We start from the raw sequence: 17213 nt of genomic DNA, 5'->3' as shown, positions 1-17213 counted from the left end.
CCTACTGTATAGCACAGGGAACTATACTCAACATTTTGTAATAACCTACAAGGGAAAAGAATATGAAAAAAATAGTTATATATGTATGTATAACTGAATCACTTTGCCACTTACCTGAAACTAACACAGCACTGAAAATCAACTATACTTCAGTAAAAGATAAAAATAAATTGTGATTTCAGAAAAGCACACATAACATAAAATTTACAATCTTAACCATTTAAAAAGTCTACAGTGCAGTAGTGCTAAGTATATTCATTATTGTTGTGAAGCATATCTCCAGAACTTTTTCTTCTGGCAAATCTGAAACTCTACACCTGGTAAACAACTCTCCTTTTCCCCTTCTCCCTAATCGCTGATAATCATCATTCTACTTTATGTTTCTAAGGAAAAAACATTTTTTTAAGGAAAGAAAAGAGAAGAATTCTCCCATGAGTACCTCGTCCATTGATTATCAGAGGAGGTGGAAAAATAAGGAAAATAATAAAACAGAAAGATGTCCTTAGCACAGCAAACCTGTCACATGCTAAGTTAATGAGACTGAAACTTGGAGCAGGTTGGTTCTTGGCTGGGAAGCCAGGGAGGAATAGCAAGTCCTGTCTGGGAAACAAGAGGTGGAGTAGTCCAGCAAGGCCAGAATCACTTTTCTGAAACTTTGAACAGAGAAAGGCCAAGAGCTGATTTAGGGCAGGTACCAGAACTACATTCTGAGGGCAAACATGAGACACCAACAAGAAGACAGAGAGGAAATGAGAGAAGGGAAAAGCAAAATACTTAATTCCTATGGGTGAATCTGACTGTGTTGGTCATCTTTCAAAGGACCAAACATGAGCCTCTTGGACAATGTTGAGCGGGGCTTCATAACACCAGCCCCAGCTTGATGAAGGAGGGGTCAGTTCCCACCTCTCTACCCTGACTAATTACTGTTTTTAAGAACTGAGGCTCATAAATATTTTACCCAATTTCACTGGTATAAATATATTTTTTGGAGAAGTGGGAGAGAAGTGTCGAAAAAAAAAAGCCAACCAGGATTTGTCTGGGTCCCACCCACTTTCAAATAGGCCTGCTGGGGAACGATGGTGCTTAAGGAAAAAAGAAAAACAACCCAGAACATCTAAACTAAAAATCATGAGTCCTAGATATTTTTCTAGCTCCACCTAGTCTTTTTATATATGACCTTTGGCTGGTCCAATCTACTAGCATTTGGCTCCCCTTAGGATCAATTTCCTTGTAATTTTCAAGGACTTTGAATGTCATGTTAAGTCACTGAATGAAACCAGATATTTTCTTGCCCTTGTCTGGTGACTATTTTAGTGTTTTAATTCTCAAAACTGTTCTGTGATCATATTAAAAGTTAACACTCCATGGTTCACATATCTGAAAATCGAGGTTAACCCCAAAGAACAATACAAAATGAACTTTAATCATTTTAATAAATGATTTAGCTGCTGTAAAATTAATTCCTTGACCACAAAATACTGAAGGACAAACTTCCTTCTTTTTTCATGCCTATCTTCCTCAGAATTCCATGGTAGACCATGTGGGCCTAGAGGACAGTAGAGGTCTGGAGGTGATGACTGGCTGAGAAGACAGATGGAATATTCCCATTCATTCTTCAGTGACTGGGCAATGCCAACACAATGGTGAATAGATACATGCAGTCCTTTTGTTCTTGGACCTTGCATTTGGATGTGGGATAAGGGAGCTTGTATTCTAATGTGAAATAAGTATTAAACTAGTAATCCAGAAAGGAAACAAAATGGTGACCACATGAAAAGCTCTAGGGAGGTAATACATAGCAATGGTGATATACAATAAGGACAGAGATCTTTAGAGAAGTGTCTTGAACCTCTTCTTCCTCCCTCTTTGCCTAGAGTCCTCACTTCCTTGTCCCCTATGCCTTAATTTTCTATTGCTGATGTAACAAATTACATCAAGTTTATTGACTTAACACAAGTTGATTACTTTACAGTTTTGTAGGACAGAATTCCAACATGGGTCTCACTGAAGTAAAAGCAAGGTTTCAGAATAGCTACATCCCTTCCAGGTGTTCTAGGAGAGAATCCATTTCTTTGGCTTTTCCAGGTTCTAAAGGGCCCAGATATTCCTTGGCTCGTGGCCACCTTCATCCTCCTTCAAAGCCAACAATGTAGCATCTCTCTGACCCTGCTTCCATTGTCACAAGTCTTTCTCTTATCACAACTGTGAAAGGCTCTCCATTTTTTTATGGACTCATGTGATTAGATGGGGCCCACCTGCGTAATCTAGGACGATCTCCCCATCTCAAGATCTTTAACTTAAGCACATCTGCAAAATCACTTTTGCCTTGTAAGTTTACATATTCACAGGTTCTGAGGATTAGGACAATCTTTGGGAGTTATTATTCTGTCTCCTGCACCAAGGAATCTAGAGCTCTCAGGTTCCTAATAGGAGATAAAGTCCGTCATTCCGGCAAAACTCTCATACCCTCAGCTGTTGGCTAAGGGAATTATGGAGAAAGTAGTGAAATAAATTCACACTAAGGTTTTAATAGCTGACAGTCTATAGTTTCTTGTGGCACTGGATTATAAACCTTTAAAAAAAATTCTAACAGATCAAATACCTGGCTGTAGAAGAAGATATATAGATATATAGATAGATACTTTTTGATTTCAACTAGATTGTTCTCCTTGAAGTAGACCTATCTACTCCAAAGACACAGGAGGGAGGGAACATCTTCATAGACCTTTCTCTATTGTAGGGAATGGGCAGGAATTACTTGGCTTTCTCTTCCTTTCTCTTCTCAATCAATTTTGTTTGGAGCTGAGATCCAACCAAAGTTGGTAGGAGCCTGGTTTTAGCATCCAAATGACTGGAGCTAACTCACTCATGAGAGGAAGAGTTTAAAATAAGGAAATCACGCATGAAACAGAAATACCTATTTTACCAATATCCAGTGTTGAGTTCATCAACTTTACAGACCCTCTGATTCTTGATAATTTGTCCTGTAGAAGCAGGGATAGCTCACTATCCCTGTCAAGAGGCTGAGGGCAAATTTCTAGTATATCACACAACTTTTCCTCAATTTAAGTTTCCATACTACTTTTCCCCCCACATCAGGTATCATCTACAGCTCATCTCAACACCTAACTCAGTGTTTGGTCCATAGTACATGCACAATTAATATTGGTTGAATAAATGAATGATTTCTTGTCTAGGTCACTGAGCTGTGATTACTGTCTGGCAACAGGTACCATTTATTGAACACCTACTCACTCTACCAGGTCAGCTTTCACATATTTTCTAGGTCTCCACATATTTTATGCCTTTCACCTTCCCAACAATTCTATGAGGTGGTCTTATTGTCTCTAAAAAAGTCAGGAACTTTAAAAATTTTGTCCAGGCTTACACAGCTAGCTTATAAGTAAAGGAGCCAGGACTCAAATTAAGGTCTGTCTGACCCCATAAACCCATTGTTCTTTAGGACTTTACACTGCTGTCCTCTTCCCCACCATCCTGGTCCTGTGATCCACCCAGGATCAGCCTAGCTAGCAAATCTCCAGTCTCAGCTTCATAATAGTGGGGTGGGGAGGAGAGAGCTAAGTGCCAGAAGTGCTCCTGGGCATAGTTGTGAGCAAGACTGGTTTTGGAGTCCACCAACCCTCTCACACTATCTTTGCTTAATATTTTTAATAGTACTATAACAATTGTGTGTAGTATTCATTATGGGACAGATCAATATTTTTGGCAGTTTTGTTTTATTCTCTTTATGGATACCTGGCCTTTTCATTTTTGCTCATGTGTAAGATTGTCTCCTCAAAGCACAAAAATTTTAGTAAAACATTTAGAGGGGAAACAGTGGCCAAGTTTTATAACTGGGTCCTGCCTGGACTGGCCTTTTAGATGCCCTACACTATCACTCACTACAGCTCTCCCACCCTCTGCTATATAAAATTTAGAATGTTTTTAAAAATCCATAAACTATAAGAAAAAAGACCAAAAAAGAAAAAAATTCTGATTCTTGGGGTGTCTATTTTGAAATTCTTTTTGAAATATTATTTTAAAAAATAGTTCTTCTGAGTAATTAGATGTATTCTCAGAGCAGCAATAAAATGAAATTCTCATGTTTCAGGAAAAAAATAATTAATTTATTTATTTATAAAATAGTTCTGCTTTGCTGGTGCTCTCAGCACATGATAATAGTGCCTACCAGGTAATCCCACCTGGGCTTTGCTGTTTTTTGTTATTTGTTTTTGTTTGTCTTTTGTTATCCAGAGGGAAACTGAGAGAAAGCTGGGGGTCAAGTGCTCTATGAAAATCCAGAGATTTCTTGATTACTTGGGGTTGCTTCAATATCTTTTTCCTGTTCATACCATGTTTTCATGTTCTTTCTTTGCTCAGAAAAGCTAAGGTTGTATAAAATGTCACAGTAGATCATTTTCCTTTATGTCTTTAATATTTTTTTTAAGCTAAGGGGAAAACTGTCCCTAGTGAGGATCTATGTGAATTTTTCTTCCTTGGATTTTCCATCAGTAGATTTGTAAAAATCCCTTTTCCATAGAGTCTTTATGATGAATAGACTGTTGTAAAAAACTACCAAGTGACTTACGATTGTAAACGACTATTCAAACGCCAAGAAATAATTCAGTCATGCTCGTCTTTTACGTGCAAATTTTGTTATTTGTTGCAGGAGTGGAAATCCATAATCATATGAGACCATTTCAGTTATGTATTTAGGGATCCCAGGAGGATGCCTTGGATAGAAACCGATATTTGTTTCAACAGCAGTTTCTGAGATTCTCTTAGACACCAAGAACTGTGAGGTACTGAGGATACAAAATGAAATGATTCTCCAAATCAATCAGCCAGGATATCATTTCCCTCCAAAATACAGGCTCATTATTGACCTTTAATTTCTTGAGACGCATATAAATAATTACAACTTTCATAAGCACACGTGAGAATCCAGTGATTTGTGTAATTGCCTTGTTTTTTTTTGCATTTTATTTATTTATTTTTATGCAGCAGGTTCTTATTAGTTATCTATTTAATACACATCAGTGTATACATGTCAATCCCAATCTTCCAATTCATCAGACACCCCCGCCACGCTTTCCCCCTTTGGTGTCCATACGTTTGTTCTCTACATCTGTGTCGCTATTGCTGCCTTGCAAACCAGTTCATCTGTATCATTTTTCTAGATTCCACATATATGCTTTAATATACGATGTTTGTTTTTCTCTTTCTGACTTACTTCACTCTGTTTGAACCCTTTAGGTATAGAGTTCTGGTGAGAGTTTCTGTATTCCTAACTAAGCCAATATTAACTATAAAATAATCAAAAACATAACTATAAAAACTACATTGGGCTAATTCATGGTAATTAATCTCTGGGGTGTTATCTGAAACATTATCTCCTACACAAAAAAGAAAATAAAGAAATCTGTTTGCCAAGAGAGGAGGAAGCTTGGATGTTCGTGGAGCACAGACCCTCATCTGGATTATGTTGGTGTGCTATTACACACATCTGCTGGGCTTCCTGTTAGAATGGTGGCCTACATATTTTCATGAAATAAGTAGAAAGGTTTTAGAAGAGTGTATGCTAGAAGAGCTCAAGAATAAGGTTGAGGAAGAAGAGAGCCTAGGGAAATTTGTGGAGACACAGGTACATACCCAGAAACTGGAGAATATGGTAGGGAGAGGTAGTAGAGGTTAGAAAATGGGAATGAGAAGTAAGGGAAAAAAAGATAGAGAATAATGAAACAGAGTGAAAATGCCAGGAAAGATGTATACCGATGAGAATGAGAGGAGAAAAAGGACTGTAGAGAGAGGGAAAAAAGAGAAAGGAAAGATGTTTAACAGTAGAAGACAGAAGCTTCGAGAAAGAGACTGAAATGCTCACTACATTCTCCCCCACTGTTCGATTCTGGGATTAGATGTCTGTTGCTGCCACAGCCCACGGACAGTACTAGTTATGGGCCTGTGGATAAAGGGACAGTCTCAATCCTGAACAAGAGGACTGACTCTCAGCCATGTCTGTGAGCCAAGCAGAAAGGCTAGGTTCCACCAGCTGTCCGGGAAGCCCTGCTGCCATCTTAGCCTTGACATATGGCTTCATTTGAGAAGCATAAGGAATGGGACAGGGTTCTCTAGGCTAGTGGGGTTGAAGGTGGACCATGCCTAGCTAGAAGCTCCTGTGCTCCTCAACAGGTATAAAGCCAGCCCCATGCAAAGGAGTGGATAATCTTCAGCTTCTGTGACTACACGGGCCTCTCACTGTTGTGGCCTCTCCCATTGCGGAGCACAGGCTCTGGACACGCAGGCTCAGTGGCCATGGCTCACAGGCCCAGCCGCTCCGTGGCATGTGAGATCTTCCCAGACCAGGGCATGAACCTGTGTCCCCTGCATTGGCAGGCGGACTCTCAACCACTGAGCCACCAGAGAAGCCCTGTGACTACTCTTTCTTTCAGAGCAGGAGTAGAGAGAGTGCTTGGCAGATCCAAGCAGGAGAGTGAGCAGAAGCAAAGGGAACTTTATAATTTAATTGGCCACCAAGACACTTCCCTGACTAATAAAAATCTCCCACTGAAAATTTTGCCTGAAGAGTGTTGCATGTTATCTTATCCTTGGTTTGCTAAGAGTATTCATCAGATGAGAAGTTGTTAAATGTTATCCATTTTTTTCTACACGTATTAAGATAATCATATATTTTTATTCTTTTAATCTGTGAATGTAGTGAAATGTATTTAAATAAATGTATTGCTAGATTTTGACTTACTCTATTTAAAAGAAAGTTTACACTTATGAGGACAGAGGAGACGAATGTATAATTTTTTTCTAATATTACCTTTTTCTGATTAAAGGACCAAGTTTTACATGAGACCATACAAAGTATCGGGAGCTTTTGCTCTTATAGTGTTCCCTGGATGTGATATGGATGATCTGATTCATGAATGTTTGGTGTAACTTATAAAATGGTCAGGAGAGTTCTTGGTGTGTATATGTGTGTGTGTGTGTGTATGTGTGTGTTGAGGTGCATACTATTCAAGTGTATTACTTATTCTTAAGTCAGTTTTGATAAGTAATTTTTTTTTCCAGGAAATTGTCCATTCATTCAAATATGCAGATTTATCAACACAAAATTATTGATAGTATTTTCTTATTATTTTCTACCAAGTTTGCATTTGCAGATATACTTCACCTTTTTTTTTTACTTCCAATATTGTTTGTTATTTCTTTTCTCCTTTTTATTCTTGAGACATCTCACCAAATATTTGTCTATTTTATTAACATTTCAGAGAATAAGCTATCAATTTGGTTGTTTTTCTCTAAGGCATTAAAGTCAATTCTGCTCTTTTTGTTTCTTCTCTTCCTTTTTTTCCTTTCGGTTTTACCCAGTTGTATTTTTTTTCTAACTTCTTGAGTTGACCATTTAACTCATTAATTTTCATTCTATATATATTTAAAATTAAAATTTTCTTTCATTATTTCTTTAATTTCTTCCCACAAATTTTAATATGTAATTTTTTTATATTTCTGTTCTAAGTATTTTATCATTTACATTATGATTACTTATATTTATTTATGTTAAATGTATTAATTTCCAAATGTATGAGATTTTTTCAGATTATATTTATTTATTTATTTGCTGTATGCAGGCCTTTCACTGTTGTGGCCTCTCCCGTTGCGGAGCACAGGCTCTGGACGCACAGGCTTGGCGGCCATGGCTCACGGGCCCAGCCGCTCCACGGCATATGGGATCTTCCTGGACCGGGGCACAAACCCATGTCCCCTGCATCGGCAGGCAGAGTCTCAACCACTGCGCCACCAGGGAAGCCCACAGATTTTATTTATTAATGATTTATAATTAAATTGTGCTGTAATTGTATTTCTTTTTTTTTCTTTTTTCCCTTTGGTTTACTATTGTTTTTTGTTTTTTTTAACATCTGTATTGGAATATAATTGCTTTACAATGGTGTGTTAGTTTCTGCTTTATAACAAAGTGAATCAGTTATACATATACATATGTTCCCATATCTCTTCCCTCTTACATCTCCCTCCCTCCCACCCTCCCTATCCCACCCCTCTAGGTGGTCACAAAACACCGAGCTGATCTCCCTGTGCCATGCGGCTGCTTCCCACTAGCTATCTATTTTATGCTTGGTAGTGTATATATGTCCATGCCACTCTGTCACTTTGTCACAACAAACCCTTTCCCCTCCCCATATCCTCAAGTCCATTCTCTAGTAGTTCTGTGTCTTTATTCCTATCTTACCCCTAGGTTCTTCATGACATTTCTTTTTTTTTCTTAGATTCCTTATATACGTGTTAGCATATGGTGTTTGTTTTTCTCTTTCTGACTTACTTCACTCTGTATGACAGACCCTAGGTCCATCCACCTCACTACAAATAACTCAATTTCGTTTCTTTTTATGGCTGAGTAATATTCCATTGTGTATATGTGCCACATCTTCTTTATCCATTCATCCAATGATGGACACTTAGGTTGCTTCCATCTCCTGGCTATTGTAAATAGAGCTGCAATGAACATTTTGGTACATGACTCTTTTTGAATTATGGTTTTCTCAGGGTATATGCCTAGTAGTGGGATTGCTGGGTCATATGGTAGTTTTATTTGTAGTTTTTTAAGGAACCTCCATACTGTTCTCCATAGTGGCTGTACCAATTCACATTCCCTCCAGCAGTGCAAGAGTGTTCCCTTTTCTCCACACCCTCTCCAGCATTTATTGTTTCTAGATTTTTTGATGATGGCCATTCTGACTGGTGTGAGATGATATCTCATTGTAGTTTTGATTTGCATTTCAGATTATATTTATTAATGATTTATAATTAAATTGTGTTGTAATTGTATTTCTGGGTGAGAGAAAACATAGTCACCCAGAGCATGTCATGATTTCCACTTTAGATGAGGCTGAAATGCTGGCTGTGGTTTCTGTTTGGTTTTAGTTCAATCACTATACATTTCTGAAAGGAAAGAGGTGAACCCTGTATTCTTCTCAGGGAATTGTCGAAGAATTGAGGATGTTAAGGTGACATGGTAAAACCTCTAGAAAAATCACTCCTTTAGGTTACCTCCCTCTTTTCACTTCTCATGCTCATCAGGATCAATCACTAACCTGGTTACAATTTTTTAAACATTCATCTTTCCACGCTAAATTCAGGCTAGTAAAAGCTAGATGAAAAGCTGATTTTCCTTTTTAAGCAAGCAAAAGAAATTCCCTTCAGGCTGTACATTACACTGTCAGTGTTTGTGAAAGGGTGTTATTCACAGGGTCAGTTGGTGAGAAAAAAAAGTGCCCTCAATATTTCAGCAACTACTTAAAGATGGACATAACTTGATTTGTAGGCCATGAGGGCTGAAGGCTCTAATGAAGGACCATTTAGTTTGGAAAAAAACAAAAACCTATTTATATTTTCCTTCCCCACAAAGGAAACATTCTATAGTCACCTAGCTAGGCAGGAATTTGCAAGAAAATTGGCAAAGTTTTTGTTTTGTTTTGTTTTAGTGCTGGAAGGAATTTTAGAGATCAGCCAAGGCTATTTAACAAATGAGGAAACTGAGTCCTAGGAGGTTTAGAAGTTTGTCCACGATCACACCCCTTGTTCCTGGAAAAGCTGGAAATGGAATCCAGTATTCCGCCTCCCTCACCGCAAGGCTTGGTTTGAATGCTCTTTGTAAAGCTTCTAACTAAAGACGTGAAGATGTCTTTTTTCCACAGCTCAACATATAGCTTGTAAATATCCTGATGAGCTATAAAACTTGGCAGAGCTGAGAATCCTGCCAAAGAGTAGGAGGTGGGAATTTTCCATACTTCTTGCATTATCAAAGGCTGAAATTAATGACATGTGCTATTGCTAGAGATCCTCAGATCCTGGCAATGTGATGTGAAATGTTTCCATTTTTTGTTAGAACACGAAGAAGGCTTCTTTACTCAGTGGGAGCAAATATCAGATATGGTGTAAGATCAACACATGAGCCCTCAACAGGCAGTATAGATAAGATCGAAGCCTATGGAAAGAACATCCAATAATGACAAAATTCAACAAAATGTATAAATCAGAGTGTATGCTGATGGAAGCATAGGAAATATCAAGCCTACTTATTCTTAGCCTTTAAGACCATCTTTTTAGACATGATAAAAACCTGTAGGATATTCTGCTCCAGCTGTTCAGTTCACGACCTTTATTGTGGGCTATGGTTAGACCATAGCCTGTGACAGAGGGAAGAAAAGAGGCTGAGGGTCAGGCAGAGGGCGGGCTGTATCAGGTCTTATACATCATGCTGAGAGCATTCGAGAACCATGAAGCAATGAGAAGCCCCTAATGGTTGCAAGTTAGAGAAGTAATTTAGTTAGATTTGAATTTTAAAGCAGTCACTCTGGCAGAAGTGTGGGTAATCAATTAGCGGTATGCAAGAATAGAGGCAGGAAGGGACTTCCCTGGTGGTCCAGTGGTTAAGACTTCGCCTTCCTATGCAGGGGGTGTGGGTTTGATCCCTGGTTGGGGAGCTAAGATCCCACATGCCTCGCGGCCAAAAAACCAAAACATAAAACAGAAGCAATATTGTAACAGATTCAATAAAGACTTTAAAAATGGTCCACATCAAAAAAAAAAAAACTTAAAAGAAGCAGAAAGAACAGAGGCAGGAAAATCAGTTAGGAAAATATTAAAATTCTCCAAAATAAAATGAGAAGGGTCTGAGCTGAAGCCTAGGAGTAAGGATGGAATGGAAAAGACAGATTTAGGAAAGGTTAAGGAGGTAAAGATTTGAACATGAGAGATGAGCAGAGGAGGTGAGTCTCAGAGACCCAGGTTTGGCCCTGGGTTACTTAGTGCATGGACATACTATTCACCAAGCTAAGCAAGATGGCAGAAGCATGTTTGGGAGGACAAATATGGGTTGATTTTCAGACCTGTTGAGTTTTACTTACTTTGGTCTGCAATGATGGAGAAGAAACCGGTCCAGTGGTCTGCATTTGAGAGTGCTGAGTGCATACATTGGTGCCATGGAGGAAAGATGAGTTTCCAAGTGAGAACACACAGAGAGAAGAGAGCCCAGGACAGAGCTGTAGCAAACAGTAACACTGAAGGGGAGGACAGGCAATGAAATCCACTACAGGACTCTAAGGACTGAGGCCTTACATGCTGGGCTAAGGAATTAGAGGGAGTATCCCCAAACAGTGAGGATGGGTAGTTCAAGAGCAGAGGTAGTGAGAGTAATAAACTCAATGAAGGTGGTGAGAACAATAAGGCATCAGGGAACACTCAGCTGATGTTGAAGACCAGAAATCTGTAATGCCAAGAAGAAATGGAATACAGTTGATATAAAAGATGTGTGTGTGTGAGAGAGAAAGAATGGATGAATGAATGAATGAATGAATCCTTGTTCAGAGTACCAAATTCACCCTTGTAGTGGTTGGAATAACTGTTTTGGTCAGATAGAGTCCCTCTTTCCCATGCACTAGGCTAAATCAACACTAACCACTTCTTTTTTTTTTTTTTTAAAGAAGATGTTGGGGGTAGGATTTTATTAATTTATTTATTATTTATTTTTGCTGTGTTGGGTCTTTTTTTCTGTGCGAGGGCTTTCTCTAGTTGTGGCAAGTGGGGGCCACTCTTCGTCGTGGTGCGCGGGCCTCTCACTGTCGCGGCCTCTCTTGTTCCGGAGCACAGGCTCCAGACGCGCAGGCTCAGTACTTGTGGCTCATGCGCCCAGTTGCTACGCGGCATGTGGGATCTTCCCAGACCAGGGCTCGAACCCGTGTCCCCTGAATCGGCAGGCGGACTCTCAACCAGTGCGCCACCAGGGAAGTCCACCACTTCTTAACTGTACAGTTATTATTTTATTAGTAACCAAAATCACTATTATCTCATTCTGAAAACATCATAATATAATGAAGTGTTCTACTGAGTGAACTGAGAACCATGCTGATCCCAGCAACTCACTTACACACCATTTACCACTCCGGGTTACTCCACAGACAGCAAAGCGATTCAATGAATGTTGCTGTTCATCTAGAATCAGTTTCATAGAGGGATATTTCCTTGATCTTAATGTCATATCTTGGCGTTGTATCATTTCTAAAGCTTCTGACCATTCTGTCTGGGCAGGAATTGCTCTGGAGGGTGAGGGATGGAAGCAGGAAGAGCAGCTTATGCTACCAGCACTACTGCATCACATCCGGGGAGGTATCGGGGGGCACTTTCCATCCTTCCAAGCATGTCCACTTTTCTGTTTTCTCTTATTTTTAATCTCTGTCTTTTGATTCTCTTCCCCTCCAATATAATTTCTCCCTCATTCTTCTCTTTCAATTATATCTTTGCCTACCTGTTACATTTTGTGTTGCAAAAAGAGACTAGACTTGCAAACTAAATGATCGCCTGGAATCATGATTCTTCCTCTTTGATGATGGCTTCTCTTCCTGAGATCTCATTGAGATGGACCTCACAGTGAGAAATAAACATCTCTCAGTTTCATGTATAATTTCGGAATATATAGCCTCCCTTTTACGGCTCTGCTCAGACAGGACTGCCCTACATAACCCTCTCATGATGACTCATCCTTTCATCCGATGAGTTTCCACCACTTTAAACACACAAAGATAACAGTGTGTGCACACAGAATTGCTATACAGGGATGTATTTCGAGTGGGGAAGGGTTTCTCTCGATGCTCACTACATCAGAAAATAGAAGCTTTTTTTGAAGGGATAACTATTGTCATCAAAAAATGTTAACCATAAATTAGTTAGAATCTTGGCTCATATATAGTTCTGGCATATAGTAGACACATGATAGATATTTGTGAGATGATTGACTAAATGATGATTTAGGTCATTACTATTAGAAATACATATTAAATTAAGTTCATATCAAATGCATATGAAAGTTATCTTAAAGAACATGTCAGGTCTCCAAAGTATTTATTTTATCTTTTTGTATACTCTTAGGGAAAGCTGGGTGCTCTGTGGGATTATTTGTTGCCTCAGTCCACAGTAATTCTTTTTAGAAATGTTGAAGATATTAATTCAGTGCCTTAAACCTGTGTACAGTTCATGGACTTCTCTTCAGTCTTTTACCCAGATAGGGGTGTAGCTTGGAATTTCAGTTTATTACACTGAGTTCTTAGCTGTGGCTCCCCTCTTACCTTTAAAACGCAACCCCAAAATCACATAAACACATCATGTATCCCCAGGACACAACTTAACGTGTGTTTGTTTATGAATTGATCTGTAATAAGCCCACAGGAGCCCAGCAGTATAAAATTTGAAGTGAATAACACCCAGGGCCAAGAGTTGTCCACAAAATGAACTTCACCCCACTATTTTCATAAACCTCCAACCCCCGCCTGCTGACTGCAAATCTCTCTCAGCTTCAGGAGAGCCAGATGTTCTTCACCCTGTGTACTCAAAACCATCACTTTGAGTCCCGGGAAACTGAAAAAGGAACATCAGTGTCCACTGCCAAGGGCACTCCACCAGGATCCAGAAGCCTGGGAATTCTACCCTGGAGAAAGAAAGCAGGAGTTTCCCAGCAAGATTTCACCTCCCACCGCGGGAGGTTGTTTTTATTTGTTCTTTGAAGAGTCTTTCCAAGTTGTTTAAAGCCTTGTCCGCCCACTCAGGCAGGTTTTGCTGGGCTCCTGGAGCAGCTGTGGTTTCTTCCCTGCTCTCCATCACAGGTGCTGAAATTTTGGGCAGAGTTCCCATTTTCCTCTCTCTCTTCAATGGACAGTACCCGACAGACTACTGATGCGGTGGTGATGGCTGAGATCTTTTCCATGGCAAGCTTTTAGCAATTCACTTATCATTTTCAACATATCCCTGGGGAATTTTTGTAAATGACATCCTTTCCCTTTTTTATCAGTAATGAGCATGCTTTAAACAGCTTTTGAGGAAGTGTGTCCATTTATGTTAGTGAAATATCAACCAAAGGAACCATTCTAACACAAAGTGATGACTGGCCCAGGAAGCTATCAATTCTCACCCTTTTATTTAAATCAATCATAGTTCAAAAGCTAGAACTGGTACCTAGCACTGTGGTAAGGACCTAGCATACATAGACTCGTTCAATCCCACAACAATCCTATGATACCTTTGCTTATCCCCATTTTTCAGATAGGGAAACTGAGGTTCAAATACATAGAAATTGGCAGGGCTGGGATGTCTCTCCAAATCGAAGTCCTACAGTCTTGTACCACCATGCTCTATATCTTCCCAGAATTCTACAGTAGAACATAGAAGAGCTCCCTAGGAGCATCACCCATGGATTTGAATAATTAAAAAATTCAAATTATTCATTTGAATAATGAATAAACCATTTATTTAGATTAGCAGTTGAGTTTTGAAGTTTATGTACATATTCATTGAAGATAAAATTGGTGGAACTCTACTCAATATTCTGTGAAAACCTATATGAGAAAAGAATCTGAAAAAGAATGAGTATATGAATATTAACTGAATGACTTTGCTGTACACCTGAAACCAACACAACACTGTAAATCAGCTATACTCCATTAAAAATTTTTTAAAAAATTGGTTTGGCTGCAGGAGAAAATCTATTTATTTTTCTACTTTAACTTTGATTTTTTTTTTTTTTTTTTTTTTGCCGTACGCAGGCCTCTCACTGTTGTGGCCTCTCCCATTGGGGAGCACAGGCTCCGGACGCGCAGGCTCAGCAGCCATGACTCACGGGCCCAGCTGCTCCGCGGCATGTGTGATCTTCCCGGACCGAGGCACGAACCCATGTCCTCTGCATCGGCAGGCGGACTCTCAACCACTGCACCACCAGGGAAGCCCTAAGTTTGATTTTTGAAATAAGTTCAGACTTAAAAAAGTGGCAAAGACAGTACACAAAATTCCTGTATACCTTTCTCACAGCTTTCCCAAATATTAACATCTTACCTAACAAGGGTACAGTTAGCAAAATGAAGAAATTAACATTGACAATGATACTATTAACTAATCTACAGATCTTATCCATTTTCACCAATTGTCCCACTAATGTCCTTTTCCAGACCCAAGATCCAGGTTCTCAAATTGCATTTAGCTGTCATGGTTTCTCAGTCTCCTACAATCTGAAACAGTCCTCAGTCTTTCTTTGTCTTTTATGATCTTGATACTTTTGAATAGTCCTGGCCAATATGGTAGAATTATCCTCAGTTTGAGTGTGTCTGATATTTTCTCATGATTCAGGTCAATATTTTTGGCAGCAATCCTACAGAAGTGATGTTGTGCCCTTCTCAGTGCATAATATCAGGAGGCACATGATATTGATAGGTCTCATTATCTGTCATGTTAACCCTGATCACTTGGTTTAAGTAGTGTCTGCCATATGTCCTCACACTAAAGTTGCTATTTTCCCTTTGCAATTAACAAGTATCTATTCTCTAAATTTAAACTCTCTTGCACTCATTTATGGTTATATCATTTAATCTTTTTGGGCCCCACTGTCCTCATGTATTAAGTAGAATTAGTAGTCACTGCTCTGCATATCCATCAGTGTGGCCGTGAGGCACAAACAACATAATATATGCAAAAGGGCATTGTCAGTTATGAAGAGGTATATGAACACAACAAACTAAAATATTGAATCAATTATAGAATGAGAAGCCACAGGCTGACAGATTGCTCAGCATTCACATTATATTCTTTCAGACTTCCAATGAAATCAGTTAAAAGGGAGATTTAGGAATTAGTCTGCAGTGATCCATGCAAGCGAATTTCTTAGCTGTGACTTATTCTCATAGACCTCCCAGAAGAGGTCAAATCTTCTTTGAGATTTCTAGGGTTTCTGCTGATCTAAGTAAAATTCCCTGGACCTCACATTTAAATTAATGAACAGAGGGACTTCCCTGGTGGTCCAGTGGTTAAGACTTTGCCTTCCAATGCAGGGGGTGCAGGTTTGATCCCTGGTCGGAGAGCTAAGATCCCACATGCCTTGTGGCCAAAAAACCAAAACATAAAACAGAAGCAATATTGTAACAAATTCAATAAAGACTTTAAAGAATAAAAAATTAATTAATAAACATAAAGGAGAAATCACAGTATGTATTGTGATTTGGGATTACCCGCCACAATGTCCCATTGTGATTTCCTTTAATTTTACAGATATAGCAAGCATATCCTGATTCATTAACACAGGGGTACAAAACAGTCATATTCTTTCATTTTTCCAGTTAGTATCCACGTGACTTCTTAGTGGGAAGTCTAACATCTCACTCTTGAGACTTCCCCTGGAAAGCCTTCCCCTCCCACATGCATTCAGACCCTTTTTAAGTTTAAGAGCTCAAGGCTTACTCAGTACCATGGGGGAAAGAGTTTGATCCAGCATTACTGTTCTGCTTTTTGCTACCACTGAATGTCATTGTTCAAAACCAACCCTCTTCCATGCCATGGAAGTGTGTCCATCCTGCAATGATACCTTATACCTAAACCAAAAAGCATCACATGTTCAAATGCTCAGGCTTTGCTCCAAAACCACAACAATGTGCCAGCATAGCTAGATCTTACATGCATGCCAATCTCAGCTACATGTTTTTTTTCTAAAACAGCCTTTTTCTGGTATATGCCAAGGGTAACCACGCATATCCTTTTTTTTTTTTTTTTTTTTTTTGTATGCTTCTCTTTGAAGAATCCTCATGTGCTTCTTGCAAAATTTGGTCTACCCGTCCTGGTCCAAGAGGTGAAGAGGGCTGGGGGCCCTTTTTCTCCAAAAATCCCTAGGTTCCTTCTACAATTTATCAGACTTCTCTCTAGTGACCAAAGATGACAATTAAGAGGTGTGGTGAGGAGATAGCCTTGGTCAGGACACAAAGAATTCCCATTATACCCTTCACCCAGGTGAAAACTTCCCAGTAGTCATCCTATTCTTATTTATCTAAGGAAATCATTCAAGGAATTCCAGAAAATGGTCTGTTACATGATGATTTACTATGATCACCAGGAGAGAAGAAGGAAGCAGTCTCTTGTACTTACTACACAAATATGTATAATTAAATGCTTAAGCCTCAGATACATATAAATATAAAATAAGATCATATTTCCATTTAAAGTTTCAAAAATGATAGTTTGGGTCCTACCTATTTGTTTACCATAAATTAGTCAACTTCAAAGTGTCTTTGAGCTCTTTCTGAGGGGGGACACTGATTTTTCCTTCCAGCAAAGAAGACACCAGGTGGTAACTTCTAATCAGTCTTCACTGAAAGTTTATGGAA

The sequence above is a fragment of the Mesoplodon bidens genome (genome assembly GCF_964165515.1).
Source record: "Mesoplodon bidens genome assembly, chromosome: 17".
NCBI lineage: Eukaryota > Metazoa > Chordata > Mammalia > Artiodactyla > Ziphiidae > Mesoplodon > Mesoplodon bidens.
Note: the sequence above shows the minus strand (reverse complement) of the source record.